Source organism: Cuculus canorus, chromosome 17, assembly GCF_017976375.1.
Source record: "Cuculus canorus isolate bCucCan1 chromosome 17, bCucCan1.pri, whole genome shotgun sequence".
NCBI classification, from domain to species: Eukaryota; Metazoa; Chordata; class Aves; order Cuculiformes; family Cuculidae; genus Cuculus; species Cuculus canorus.
The window spans coordinates 795,720-809,688 of NC_071417.1; the positions used below are offsets into that span (position 1 = coordinate 795,720).

At 43.4% G+C, this 13,969-nt stretch overlaps 1 protein-coding gene across 17 annotated transcripts in view; it reads right to left on the minus strand.

Annotated features, from left to right (window-relative positions):
* Positions 1-13,969, minus strand: part of ARVCF (ARVCF delta catenin family member) — a 271,201-nt gene that overhangs the window by 145,601 nt on the left and 111,631 nt on the right. Inside the window, exon 1 of one of the 17 annotated variants that reach the window (XM_054082712.1) lies at positions 5,588-6,029. The exons of the other annotated variants lie outside the window; for them this stretch is intronic. The gene's annotated coding sequence lies outside the window, so the exon portion shown is untranslated. Of the gene's footprint in view, positions 1-5,587; positions 6,030-13,969 lie in introns of those variants that run through there. 17 annotated transcript variants of the gene reach the window in all.

Sequence of the window (13,969 nt, forward strand, 5' to 3'; positions counted from 1 at the left end):
AGGAAAGATGCGTGGGATTAGCCAAGAGGGAGAACTCAGGCATTTCAATTTCCGGCTATGAGCAGGTGTGGGCTTGACTCACAGAGGCAGAGAACACCACTAAAAGTAATGAATTTCCACATTGCTGCAGTACACAGGGAGCACTGAGCCCACGGAAGCACCGCCCCTTAGTAAGGCAGGAGAGATCTTGCCTGCCCATTTGTAGATACAAAAGATTATGACTCCTCTGAGAGAGGGATGTCTTTGCCTGCTCACCAAGTCTCTCGCAGGTACAGTTACAGTTGTTCACTGCTTAGGCATGCAGACAAAGGAATAAAAAGAAAAAAAAAAACCCAAGCCTGGCTGCAGCCTAATGAGATACATGAGAGACAGAGGACACAGTGAAATTTAGAACTACCAAAGTTTTGGTTTCAGTCTTACTTTTATTAAAAAATTTGAGATACCCACTCTCAGGATTTATTTCAGGGACCCCATTCCCTCTCAAACCTCTCCTCTTGCTAGTTCTCCACAGCTGAGTTAGAGACCCATCAGACCCCTCCCATCCTTTAAAGGAAAAACAAAACCAAAGAACACCTACTAACAAAAGACTACCTTCCATTTCTCACCAGAAACAAAGCACTTGAATGCAAACTAAACCCCTGCTATCCTAACCTTATGGCTATTAAGGCTACTGCAATATTAATTTCTTCTCTCACCTCCTGCACTATAAACAAGTCTGTGCGATGCTATGAAAAACTCAGAAAGCAAATAAGAAATTATAAGGGAAACTCCTATTGACCAAAAGACCTTGGCAGGCAGAGTTAAGCAGAAGAAAGGTCCCATCCACTCTCAACTCATACACAACCTTAATTTTTTCTGCCTTTTTTCCACAGAGTCATGGCTGGGCACAGCCAAGCTCTCCTGGACACTGCCAGCCACACAGGAGACTACTGAAACAATTTCAAAACTAGGAAGAAGAGGGTCTTTTAACATCCCTCTCTGTTCACAGGGAGAGCTGATCAAATCAAATGCACACAGATCTCCAGGTCAAGTCACCTGAGATAGGAAACCCCTGCACTGTCTTGACTTTATTTCTCCAGCAGAATAGTTACACAAGATCCCCCACACACACTCTTCTCCACTCCCTGCCCTTTCCCTTCTCCCACTACCTACTTAATACAGACCCACTTCTCCACCCTGGGTCAATTCACTGTTCTGGTCCACAGAATGGCCCTGAAAACAGGAGTTTGCACAACATGTTGCATAATTTGGGAAACGAACAGCCAGCAGGAAAAGGACACGATCTTCCCCGCCCAGAGCAGCTGAGACTCATCTCGCACAACCATGTCCACAAGTGTTCCCAGAACAGTGGAGTCTGAAATTTTAGGTTCTTTAATTAAATCTATATTATCTTAGAAGTACTAATTCTGTGTCTCAGAGTGCTACGTCGGGAAGGGAGGGGTAACACCTCCTTAAATCAGCACAGGCATTCCAAAAGTTGTGGGGTGAAAGAAGCAGCAAGTGAAATACGTTACGATATGTTCCCTACACTTTTACTGCACAATTCCAATGATCAGGAGCTAGTAAGCAGTTTCCCTGAATATAGCTGCACCCTTTTGGCTGTTACAGGGGAAATCCACTTAGACTAAGTGAGTAAGAAGAGGCGGGGATGGGTAAAGACACACGGAGAACATGATAAAATCCTCATATTCAGAGAAGTGCCTTCTTACTTAACACCCAAATATGGAGACATTTTATACACAACTACTTTAAACCAATGGTCCTGACTCTGTTCCTACTGAAGGCAGTATCAAACCCTCCATTTAGTGGCAAAGAATTCTTCAGAGAAAAGCGCTTGAGATGATGCATTTGAGAATAGCCTTGTTAGAAACATCTAGCCTGTGCAATTTCAAATGCAACTGTTGAACATGTTTTTTATCCCCAGTTTTGATCTTTCATAATGAATTTTTCTACATTATGAAAGATATCAAGCGTACACACTTTTTCTTTAAAAAAAAAAAAAAACAGCTACCCTTTTATTTTTAGTAACTTCAGTGTAACTTAAGCAAAAAACGCCGACAGCTGCATTTTCCCTGCAGACCAGCTCACCTCACAGCCTTTGGGACAGGTGGTTAAGCAGCAAAGCCTCAGGAAGGGCAATTGCTGGAATGCTTTGCTTGGTATGCCTACTGCTGTTACAAAGCTGGATACGCACAGGCACACATACACAAACTGGATGTTATATATCCCAACAGCACTTTTGGAAGACAGTACTTGCAACAGCATTTTCAGAAACAGAGCATTTCCATTCCCACAACCCACAAACCGTGTCTAGCTGCAGCTCCAGAGCATCTGTGTCATGGAGAAGTCCCTGCATCAGGAGGTAAAGGTGCATCCACACACCTGAGCGAGGCAGTAACTGCCTACAGTTACAACACACACCCTCCTGCAGGTAATCGCTGCCTCTGTGGCAAAGCACAGAAGAGAACATGTGCCTACACTCAGTTGCTCCTGCAGCTCAGCACCTCAGTAACTGAGTAACGAAAACAGACCCCCTCTGCCTGGCCTTGCGGCAGAACTCACAACTGCTGGCAAAGAGTTGATTTGGGAAGCGGGGAGGAGTCAATGTTGGATATTGCTGCTTCACTTCGAGGCAGTAAGGCACATTAGAGGCGTGTCAAGCCTATACTCACACTGCACTGTGAGAATTCATCTGCGAATCCAAATAGAGATCCCTGTTAAAAATAAAGCTCCTTTTTCACTTGTTTTTTTCTAGTGTGACTTGCCCGAGTATTCCGAAATTGATGATGCTTTTGCATGCTGCCCCACCATGAACCTTTCTTCCAGAAGATTTCCATCACTGGTACAGACTCACATCAGGTACACCACTACTGCACTGACCGCTCTTTCACCTCAACAGAGCTACGATTTCATACTCTCTTACATCAGTGTCATCCTCTAGCAAAACACTTCAGGGACAAAGTGCTGAGGATGGGCAGCCTTCCCGAGTTCCATGCCTGAACTAGGAATGTTAGCAAAGTATTTTCTGAAGCAGAAATAAAATGGACCTGAAGAACTTTTGGCAAAAGTCACTTTAAGTAACTCCTTTCCCTTTTACAAATTCATGGCCCTGAGGCAAGCCAGCACTTAAGGTTCCACATGCAGATCAAAGCTGTATGTCACAGTGACCAAACATATTCTAATCGTTACAGACTTTGAGATCCATCTGAATTTCATGAACCCTATACTTGCATCCAGGCTGCTGCAGATCATTAGACTGCGAATCCTCAGCACAAACTTCAGCAACCTTCATCCTTCATCAGCAGGAAGGGAAGGGCCACGGCGGAATGCTGAGAAGGGGAGGTCCACCCTGCACACTCACAAGAACAGCTTTTCAGCATTTGTTTCTTCTTCCAGTGCTCCCAAGTGCAATGCTGCTTTTGTGGCCCAGAACACAAGGAAGCAGAACTATTCCCAGTAGAAGCCAAAAGGGGAGACAGAAGTTCTTTCAATCATGATTCATAAATGTCTTCACTCAGATTTTAATGTAAGGAGTCTCTAAACACATTAGGTCTTTAGTTGATGTAGCAGAAGTTCCTTCTACTCTCTCCCCCTTTCTTGTCTGCATGGATTGTGTAGTCTTGCATTCACCTCAAAAGTCATTTATCCATTTGGTAAGTTCTACTTAATTGTGATCATTAAAGCTAAAAGATTACTTTCTAAAGGCCCTGTAACTGCGCAATAAATTTGTCAGACGATTCACAATTTAAAACTGCTGCCTTCTACTACGCAAAGCATTCTCTAACACACTGTTGCAGCATCAGCTTTATCAGTAATACTACAAAGAGAACTCAGGATGAATAAAGAGCCCCTGCTCCATCAGAAAAGATAAAATAACACATCTCTGCCTGATCCTAAGCTACGACTGGCAGCATGGACGTTAAAACCGTGCCGGTTTTTTGTTTTGATATGGAAGAAGAATTTACAAGCTAACCAAAATGCATGACCTGAAGTGATTAATTATAATCTTTCACTCTCACTCAGGCTCTTCTGCCCATCAAAACAGAAAACCCAGAAGACTAGAACCTCTTGCACAGGCCAGAAGACATGAAACTCACATTTTTCAAAGTTCACGTTCTGCTCCTTACCTCCAGGTTTTTTCTTCATACATTGAAAAAAAACCCAAACCCCAAATCGCTGCTAACCATCTAAAAATGAACAACACATTGCATGTGATTTGACAGGCACAGTAACTTCAGGTCAGGTAGGATGAACAGGACCACACACACAAACAGAATCCCCTCCTCCTCAAGAAGTCCACGGGCAGCATGACACCAACAAGCACCCAAACAGAACCAGGATTCGGATACCTCCAGCAGGCAGGGCAGTGACCCCAGGGGCTGCCCACACACAAAGGAATGTTCCCTGCTGAAAGGGCTTATTTCCCATCAAGACAAACAACTTTCACTCGCTTCACTCGCATTGAGAAATGATTCAGCCTTTTGTTACCGAGACCGTCAAGTCGAACACAACACGATTAAGCCAAACACCAAAGTGCCTCTAACAATTCCAGAGCACTGAACCTAAATGAATTCATAGACGTTTTATCAGTAATGTAGTATCAGTGCATTTTCTTATCCTAAAATACTCTGTTTTAAATTGCAAATGCAGAAGAGGAGGAGGTTTAGAAAGACACCACCTCATCCTAGTCTGAGGAGCAGCTCTACCCTGCCGCCACCTGAATTTATAGGGTTTCCTGCGGCTTACAAGGTGGATGCAGGAGGTTAACAACATAAGCACCAATAAATTACAGGAGTCTATGCGATCTTTATTTATTTAAATCTAGCCTGCCACAGCTTTGCTCTGCAATGCCCAATGACACTCCAAGGTAAAGAATAACATCTGAATTTTTTTCCTACAAAGCTGTAAAGCCATTCTAATTATTAAGATGACAGCCCAGAAAGCTTTTTCTTTAAGATAAGCATGAAAACCATGAAGTTATGTCCCCAGTACGTTCAACAACAAAAATCAAAGAGAAAGCAAGAGAACGCTGTGTGGGAAAAGCAAACATTCCACAAAGGCACAACAGCAAAGCTTTTTGCTCACATTCTTTTGCAAACAGGGTAAAAAAGGCAGAAAACAAAAGGTCGCAGAGATATTTATTTGCGCAACCTTATCTATTAGTTTAAACAATAACTTGCAGAGAGAAAAAAAAAAGATAAAGAGCGCTTCTTTATTGCCATACCGCAAGAGAAATTAATTTTAAGAGAAATCTGCTGTATTAAACGGTTCATAAAACATACTGGTTTAAAAAGCATCTTGAGTTAAAATTTTTTAAAAAAATATATATATAACCGCACAAATCCCAAGGAAACAAACCCCAAGGGAACACAAAGCCCAAGAAAACACAAAGCCTACTACTTTTTCTTTAAAAGCACTATTCCCAGCCCCTCGCATCAGGGAGCTCCTTAGATGTATCGAAGGCGACGAAAAGGTCCAAGAAAACAATAGTTTTTCGGGTTCGTGTTCCGGCGGGTCGCGCGGCGCAGACCACAGCGGCTCTCGCTCCCGGGGTTCGGGTGGGAAGGGGCCGAGGGGCGGCACTGACCTGTGCGGGCGCGCAGCACGGCTCGGGTCCCGGGCAGGGCAGCCCCCCCGCCCGCTCTCCCCGCGGAGGCGAACGCGCAGCGCGCCGGGGAACGCCCCTCCGTCCGTCCGTCCGTCCCTCCCGCGGCACCTGCCCGCGGCCGCCAGCAGGGCCCGGCACGGCGGGAGCCCCGCGGCGCTGCCCCGCGGCCGGGACCAGCGCCCCCGCTGCGGCACAGAGGGCTCCGCGGCGCCCCGGCGCGGCTCTGGTCGGTCAGTCTCTGAGGTGCGCCTCGGACCTCCGACCCCCCGCGGGGGGATCCCTGGCGGGAGGAGACCTCCCGCGCTCCCCGTTCTGGCGGCCGAGCCCTCCTCCTGCCTCTCCCGACAAACCGCGGGCGGGGTGCGGGTTCATAAATACATTAAGTCATCGTGTCTTCACGGAGACCCAGCGGGGCAGGTGCAGCCCAGCCTCACCGAAGGCGGTCCCTCCGACCCGCCCCTGCCACACCGCCTCCCCCGCCGCACGCGGCGGCTCCGGGCAAACGGCACCGCTGCCGCTCCCGCCGCGCTCCGAGGCTCCCGCAGCAAATCAAAGCGCGAAATAAATCCTGGACTGTAACAGCTGGTGGCTGAGCGATGGTAATCGGGGCCTGAGAGCTACAGGAATCAAATTAGAGACTATCCCTGGAAAACGGGGGTGGTTGGAGACAGCCAGGCGAGCTATAGAGCAGACGGGAAGGTACATCACCATTTAATCTTCTTTGATTATCAGAATAGGCGCCTCTGCACAAAAGTATCTTTTCATCCCAGCCTCAGGTTCCCAGAAGAGCCTAAAACATGCTTGCAGTGTCAATGTAATTAACGTGTTCATTAATATCAATCCTACAAGATCAACATGAAGACGTGGCATCTCCATACTAACGCTGAGCACCAGAAGGAACGTTTCAGACCTGTTTAATCCTAATTTCAGCCTTACTGCTACTGCCCGTGTCAGAGTTCCAGCCGAAGAGTAAAGCTAAGGCTTGTGTTTTAGGGGCAGAGAACTGCGTTACCCAACTCTGAGCCTCAGTTGTTTAAAAAGAAATGCTGTAAAGTTCGACAAGGGCAATGGTAAATGTTCCACAAGGTTCAGCTGAAGCAAAGTATTTGCTTCACTGGAGGGAAAAAATATGCTCCGAGTCCATCTACAGTGGAATAATGTAGAGGCAACTAGTAGCGACCCTTAATAAAATACTTAAAGGCCAAAGCAAGGGAGCGCATTTGTATGAGTCTCCTGCACTTTTGTACAGCACTCCCCCCTCCTCCTTGTCCAACTTTTCTTCAGTTAACAAACTGAAATAGTTCAACTTTTGTTGAGGTCATGCTGGCATAGAAAAGTACCATTCAATTTAGGCATGCACATGGATATGTGCCAGACCTCTATACACTGTCAAAGGAAAAAAACGTTATAAAGTCTGTATCCATAGGGCACCAAAGGAGCTGCTCCTGCATACGAAACGAGGCAACTGAAAACCTTCCTGGATGGCCTTGCCAGTTCTCCCTCACATAAGCAGTCCCTCGTGTTGTAAACCCGCAGGTATTTGTGCAAGCCGTGCGAGATCAGCAATGCTGAATTTTCAAGTCCCACCTCTAGGTAAAGCTGTTATTTAAAAACAGATTTTTTTTTTTTTTCAAAAGTATAATAGAAGCTTGTAGGCCTTCGGATTGGAAAGTAAACTTTGAAAATGTTTTGACTCCAAGGTTATTGGGATTTGGTTTGTTGGGTTTTTTTTTTGAAAAATAAAGGCAAAATACATCTCAGGGCTCCTTACTTCTTAGCCACTTGAAATATTCTACCAGCACACACAATTCTGAATGCTGGGATTTGGCAGCGCTGAAGTAAAAGAACTAATTGCCTAAATAAGAGTTATGGATTAGATCCCTAAGGTTACAGTGAACTTGCAAATTCTGGCAACAAACACCTTATCCATTAGTATCAGACTGCTGACTACATTGCACCATCACCACCCCCTTTTTTAAAATGAACCTTAATTTCTTAATCTGTCACATTTTTCCCAGCTGAAAAAGTAAGATGAAAACCTTCTTCTGAGAAATTAAAAATTTATTAATAGGAAAGGATTTAATTCTTGGGAAGATGGAGTAGTATAGTATCTGGGCCGAGCTCTCTTTTTATTTTCTCCCATTACCCTTAAAAAATTCTCTATCACTAGTGCTGAACTATAGATTGATCTGCTCTCAGGGGTAGTAAAAATGAAATGGTTTACAGCTCTGCCTGGAAACGTAACGTATGGCTTCAGTGATATGTAACCTTCATAAAGCCAGCAGAGCAAGAAGGCACACGATGAATCAGGAATCCCAGCTAACCACACAGGCGAAAGTGCCAGGATCACCTGTGGCAACTCTCGGAATGAGACAGCCCATATTCCGTAGATGCTTCCATACCAAGGGTATCTCATCATCATTCTGCAAATTTCATGCAGCAAAGAAACAAGGAAAGTAAGAGAACACCATGGTGTGTCAGGGTACCCTACTGTAACGATGCCAATACAGGCAAATGAAGAAAGAACATGAGATCTCAAGATACATTTTGAAAACTTTCCCTGTTAGTACTTCCATCATTTTTAAATATATTTGAAAAATTTTGTCGAGCCCTTTCAAAGCATCTGCACTTGCTCCAAAACGGCATGACCCTAGTAGGACAAGTCCACCATGATATTTCTAACATCTCCATCAACACAGTTGTGTCAATCTTTTTGCTTTCATACTACAAGGTTAGAAATGGAGATGAAGGCAGATCGCCTCAATTGGGGAGTACTTTGTATACCGGTAGAGGATGATTTTTATGTGTCATCCTTATTTAAGAATCCAGGATTAATGAGGTCTAAAGGATCACAAGGCTGGAGAACAGCACGGCAAAGAGATCCCTTCTGTAGAGGGACACCATTAGGCATTTCAGTAAATCCAGGGGATTTTCATTTGTCTACAAACACAGCTTCCATCTTCCTACATCTAAATATCAGTCAACTCCCTTTCATCCAAGTTGTCATATGACAGGATGAGAACAAGGACAGGCTGGTGACAGCACCACCTGCATTAGAAATAAAGGACAGGGAAGCAACATGTTGCTGCATATAGGTCACAGCTGAGTGAACGACCTATGTTTCTTCCCAGCAGCTTCATTTAGATAAGAATCAACTACATATTACAGGGATAAAGCCATAAAAATCTCCTCCACTTTAAGAAAAAAAAAAAATTAGCTTTCCATTCATAATGGAACGACAACAGCAAGGAAAACATATCCAGTTTAAGGCTGGTACTGTGGCCATAACTTCATGCTGTAGGTATTGGAAAGCAAAACAAAGACACACAAATGCAGGAAAGAGTGAGCCAGTATTAGCCATTTTTTCATTTCTTAGATTATGGGTTGGGTTTTGGATTTTCCAGATGATTTCTGCTGCATTTCAAGGTGCATATTTGCAATCCCTTGCTTGGAAGAGCCTAGGTTAACATGCCATTCTCTCAAAGGGCAAGGATGGGGTTTGGCGTCACGCACTGGACTGACTGGCTGGCTGTACCATCAACCGATTGTATGGTAATTGCTACCGTCTGCAAAGCCAAACCTGAAGCTGGTTTGGATTTTCATCTGGAGAGAGAATTAAGGCCTTTGTGTATGAACTTCTACTCCAGAGCAAGCTTCATGTATTTGAAATATTTACGTACGAAAATAAGACTGCAAGAAGGAAGATGAGCTAATCAAGATGGGTTAGAAACATGGAGACTATGGTTCTTCTCAGTCTTTAACTACAGCAGCCTATAATTGCCGCTCTGCCAGCAGCTAAGGATACATTTCAGATTCAGTGCCCAAAATGAACTCAGACAGTATCCTATGGCAATTCCCAGTCACCACAACCACGGCTAAAGAATAATCTCTTCAGCTTGTAATTTGGGAGCTTCAAAGGGGAAGCAGTTTTCGTCTTTAGGTTTTTAAAAAATAGATATATCAAGAGTAAGCTCTGACATATATTTAAATCAAAGGCTTTAATTATAGTTGGCATGCAGGCTCAGGCTGCCCATGGCCATCTCTGGCCATTCTGTCCTCAGTCACGCCCATAACTGCAGTCAATCAGTCCCCAGTTGTGACACAGCAAGGGAAAGCGTAACTCAAGGATTAACAAGACAGCCTAAACTAGCAAAAGGCTCAGCAATTTATCAATGTCATTCTAATCCAACATTCATTTGGAGGTCTTTCAACACTTAGATACCAGAGACAGCAGAAATGGAACTGCAGAAAATTTTTGTTTTTAAAAGCCAGGTTGAACCCTCAGATTCAGAGCTCCAAGGATTCAGGGTAAGAAGAAATCGCCCTATTGCCTGCTCATTGGTTTTAAAGTTTCCACAGAATGTTCTTGCTGCTACAGCTGGCTCTGTGAGGGCAGAGGCTTACGAAGACCAACTGACTCCCACGCAATGTCTTGCATGGAGAAAGGTCTGCCTTGCAGGAATGTGTATGGATCCAGGCCTGCATTAGCAATACAATCTTTTCATAGAATTGAGAGATACAGTGCAAGAAGTTTTTGTCAGGGTTTTAAATCTTCCTTCCTGAACATCCCAGCTGAACTAGTACAATAGTATGTTTGGGAACTAAAATGTAGGAGAAATAAGAATCTCAAACAGCATGTTCTGCTGTCTGAGCAGAGAGACACACACACAGCGGAACATGAAAAATAAATCACAGCTTTAAAATGTAAGATGTTCTCATGTTAGTTATCAAGAAGTGATTGTGGTAAATGTGACTAGAAAGTTGTTTTATAAAAACACAACCCTGTTAAACCTGAAATTACTCTTTGATTTTTAATGCTTACATTTGAATGTCCCTATTTTAAGATATTTTTAATAATTACTTGCAGTCATACATGCTGACCTTACAACACCCAGAGACATCTTGCAAAGAACAACTTCGATGCCCATTTACATAATAAGGTACGCATAGCAAGGAGAATTTATTTTTGAAGTGTTTCTCTTATATGTGCTTCTAGGAGAAAACATAGTTCTAGTAGTAAAGCAATGTAATATAATGGAAAACTGTTATGAAACAGTGAATTTGTCATTGAAATTAAGTAAGTTTAATTTAAACCTGGCACAGTTCCAGGCCAGAAAGGTTCACAGTTGTGGAAAACTAAGCTTTCACAAATCTTGGCAAACAAAATAAGAAAATCCTTGCCTTTCAGTTGCTTCCAAAACCTCATTCAATAAGAATTCACACAAAACAACAGAAGCTGAGATTTTCTGAGGCAAATAAAACTCCAAAAATATTTCTGAGGTGTTTAGGGTAGATGTGGTTGTTGCTTTGCACTACGATAATCATCAGCATGAACCAGTTGCTGTCCTGCTGACAAACATTAGGTGGCACTTTGGAATTCAGCAGTTCCCATATAAAGTTGAACTTTACTTCTACTTTAGAAGTGTGAGACATGAAAGTGTGGTACTGTTGATGACAGAGAGAAAAGTGAGATTGCTGCAACGGCGTTAAATCTTTCAGCTAAAAGATGCCTTTCCAACCTGCACATGTAGAACAATAAAATAGTATGAAATTAAATTGTGAAAAAAAAAATCATTGTGATTTTGAAAGATTAAAATAATCCTTCCCCTGCCAGGCAGAGGGTCAGTTTCTTGCTGGGTTCCCCTCTTTAAATTTTTAAATGAATCTTTTGGGGTCTACTTTTTAAACTACATTTGCCGACAAAGTTTTATACAAATCTTTCTCAGATAATGTATCAGATTTTGAGTGGATTCTGCTGCATGCCAGCAGATCTGAGTCCCAAGTAACACTAATAAGTGGGGTTTAGGTGTTCACTTATCAAATAAACTCCTTATGGAAAGCCCTTCACAGCCTCTGATGCAGTTGGTCAAATCTCATTAACTGTATTTGGAATTGATGCTCACATTCCCATTCACTTTTTATATCCATGTTTGTACCGCCTAAGGCCTTAAATGAAGACTGAAGAGTAATTATAGAGGAGAAGCCATAACAAGATATAGGAAATGGAAATTCTTGGAGGAATACTACCTGAGTACATCTTTCAGAGGCTCCAACACAGGACGCATACCAAGATTCCTACAGCACAAATGCTTTTTTTGCTAGCACAGTGCTGTCACATTCTTCCAGCAATTCAGGAAGCAGGCTCTAGGATTTCTTTTGGAATTTGGGTAATCCCAGCAGAAAGGCAAACAGCAGGAGCTCCTTGAGCTCACAGTGTGTAGCATGCCATACTGTCACTTTGGGAAGCCTCTGTTTGAAACACTCACCGCAATTCTGAGGGAGCTGCTGCTCTGAATTCCCGTAAGGTGCAGGCTGGCTCCACAGCGCTGCCTTACCCAGGCTGCAGTCCTTGGCCACAAGAAACAGCAGTGCCTTGCCTCCTGTTTCCACTGTTGCTGATCTATCAGCAAAAAGATCCCAACTCCCACTGTAAACCAGCAGTTGACGCTTTCAGAGAGATGGGACAATGTCCAGAAAAAAAGGCAGCTAAAGCTCCAACTTCCAAGCTAGACTCAACTATTATCATCTCCAACACAGCAGAAGCCAGGTTCGGGATCATACCTCACGTGTAGGGAACACGTCTCCCTGAAAAGTAGCTGAGTAACAGCTTTTGGTCCAGTGTCTTAAGTGTCTGGATTTCATAGGTACTGCAAACAACTCTCAGCTCACACTGAATTCTTATCTAAGAACTCATTCTCCCATGGGAATCATATTCCCAAATCTCCTCCCTCCTTCTTCACCCCCCCGAACCTTTGAATAATTGCACACATGCAGAAGCTGAAACTTGACCTGGGTCATTCCTAGAAATTGAGTAAGACCACTCATCCGTACTGCATTTACAGGACTAGGCTGCTGGCACAGCCAGTGCCCGCATAGCTGCACAGGGAGCTGCACCAACACCAGAGCCGAGGCAGGGACGGGGAGCTGAGGGCAGAGGCGGCAGCACCTCTTGGTTTGGTGACTCCCACAATGAACCACACTGTATCCCTGCACTGGAATTCACATTTCTAGTGTTTCAACTGGTTTTAAAAGGGAATTAGGATTATCCCTAGACATTCTTTTGATGGTTTGCCACCTGCTCAGTGTAGCAGAAGTAGAACATACATGGGTTAACCACAGATGAGTTTTTGCCTGGGTAATTGGCACAGGAACTGGTACCATAACACCGGGGAGCTGTCATGAACCAACAGCACTGTTGTCTGCACCTGACCTTGCCTGGAAGGTAAAAACAATATAAAAATGTCATTTTCGATGCTGTCAGTCTAATGTGAGCACAAATATGTTACTTAACAAAGAAAGCCAAGAGGGACTAGAACTACTGACATAAAACTTCACACACTGAGCAAAGATGGAACTGCATTCTTTATGAGACAGAGAGGAGAGAAAAAGGTAAGCTGATGACTCAATGCACCTCAGAACCCATTTTTGTTCTTGTCTGCATATGCTCAAACATTTATACAATATTAATGCACCCAGGTTCTTACTGCCAAAGCACTGAAAAGAGTCTCTGTATTCTAAGAGTCTGCATTCTGTCAGTGTGGAACAGAGAATCTTAAAGAAAAGTAATGAAATGCAGACAGCAGAGTTATTGTTGCCCGAACTGTAACTCAGCAAGGTTAACTTCATGGTATCTTCTTAAAAAAACCCAATTTGAGCTCATCTTCTTGTATTTTATTAAATTCTCCCCATGTGTTCTGGTGTGCTTTGGAGTTCACCTTTAACTCAAAACTGACCCTCGATTCACGAAATGTCGGTTCTGGCAGAAGTCACAGGTACCACAGGTTAACATAAAAACTGAATTGGTGCTTAATTATGGCTACAAAATACTTGCTTAAAAAAGATTTCAAAAAGGAAAATGTGTTTGTAAGTTTTTACACAGGTGATATTTCTCTGGAATGCAAGATGAAATATAAATAATCTAAATCGTAACTACAAAAATGTTCTATGGCCTTTTTCCATTAATAAGCCTTTTGAAATGGCATCATCATGCCTAAGGCACCAGATCATGGTGCATGGTATTACAGAAGATAGCCACAAGAAGCTGAGATCTGCTTGCAACACCATATTCATGCCTTGTTAACTGTTGAAATTGCACAATCACACACAGGGCTGGCTTTACAAGTGACAAAGCGAGAAGCTTGTACAACACTGCACATCCAAGGTGTAACAGCTACATAAACGTGCCTTACTAAGCTATATTAATTGGTATCATGTCATGCTGATTCAGCTTGGTTTACTGGAAATTTCAGCCCATACAGAACACTTGCATACTTACCATTAAGTACCTCAGGAAGCCTGATTCTTCCACGGTGTGAAAAAGCACAACAGATCAACAGGATGAAACCTCTGAAGGTGCTGGCC